This window comes from Fopius arisanus, unplaced genomic scaffold (assembly GCF_000806365.1).
Source record: "Fopius arisanus strain USDA-PBARC FA_bdor unplaced genomic scaffold, ASM80636v1 scaffold00674, whole genome shotgun sequence".
Taxonomy (NCBI): domain Eukaryota; kingdom Metazoa; phylum Arthropoda; class Insecta; order Hymenoptera; family Braconidae; genus Fopius; species Fopius arisanus.
Window position 1 is genome coordinate 1 of NW_011888413.1, and position 1,405 is coordinate 1,405.

The following is a 1,405-nucleotide window of genomic DNA, read 5'->3' on the forward strand; positions in this document are numbered from 1 at the left end:
GTTCATGAGGGCCCTTTTTGGCCTACTTTTCTTGAGAGCTAGTTTATCAATTCTAAACTCTTATACATCACTGTTCCGGATGGAATGATTTTAAAACGGATTTTTAATGATATGATTCATTTTATTAAATTGTTTTAGAAGTTGGGTTTGGATATGCAATTTTTTTAATGGCATCCTTAATGGGTATTTTGAGTTTGAAAGGAACACCTGGGTGTTTTTGCTGTTCCAGTGGATTTTTTAAAATAAATAAACAATATTTTTGGGGATGTTCGATACGCTTTTGGTTGAAATTCGGTTTTTTTTTTATTTTCCTGGAGAATTATCGATGGGATTGGGAGCAGATATAACGTTTTTGCATTTTATCATCATTTCATAGTTGATGAAATTTGGTGATGAGGCGATAGTTTTCTGCGGTTTTTTTCTGCGGTTTTTTTCTACAGTTTGTGATTCTTTTTAAAATTTAGGGAAAACGCAGGGAAATGGTCGCACTGCCTTGAAACTTCGTGAGTCTTTAAACAATGATAAAACGCAAAAACTTTATATTTTTTCAGTCCACTCTCTTCGTTAGTTGAATAAAAATATGAAGAAAAAACGAGAATTTTAGTGGATGGGATGTAGAAGTTCAAGGGATCAATTGTAAGAAAATAGAGGTATTTGTAGAGTAAACTTTACTATTCCTCCAAACTTTGGGATTAGAAATTAGTTAGGCTGAAGCTGAATAAAAAGTACCAGAAAAATATGGTATACCTTTATATCCACTTACGGATTATGAAATTTTTAAGCAATTTTTATTGTTTTTCGCTGATCAATTTCAGTGAATACCTCCTCGATGTTCATGCTCTCCTGATACTTTTTGAAAATTTCGAATTTTTCAATTTCAGTGAATACCTCCCCGATTTTCATGCTCTCCTGATACTTTTTCAAAAATTTCGAATTTTCAAATTTTAGTGAATACCTCCTCAATTTTCATGCTCCTCTGATACTTTTTTGAAAATTTCGAATTTTTCGATTTCAGTGAATACCTCCTCGATTTTCATGCTCTCCTAATACTTTTTCAAAAATTTCGAATTTTCAAATTTCAGTGAATACTTCCTCGATTTTCATGCTCCTCTGATACTTTTTTGAAAATTGTTCATTTTTCAATTTCAGTGAATACCTCCTCGATTTTCATGCTCCTCTGATACTTTTTTGAAAATTGTTCATTTTTCAATTTCAGTGAATACCTCTTCGATTTTCATGCTCTCCTAATACTTTTTCAAAAATTTCGAATTTTCAAATTTCAGTAAATACCTCCTCGATTTTCATGCTCTCCTGATACTTTTTTGAAAATTTTTCATTTTTCAATTTCAGTGAATACCAATTTCCTAACGACACCCCCATTGCGTGTGGCGCCCCCCTCTCTTGG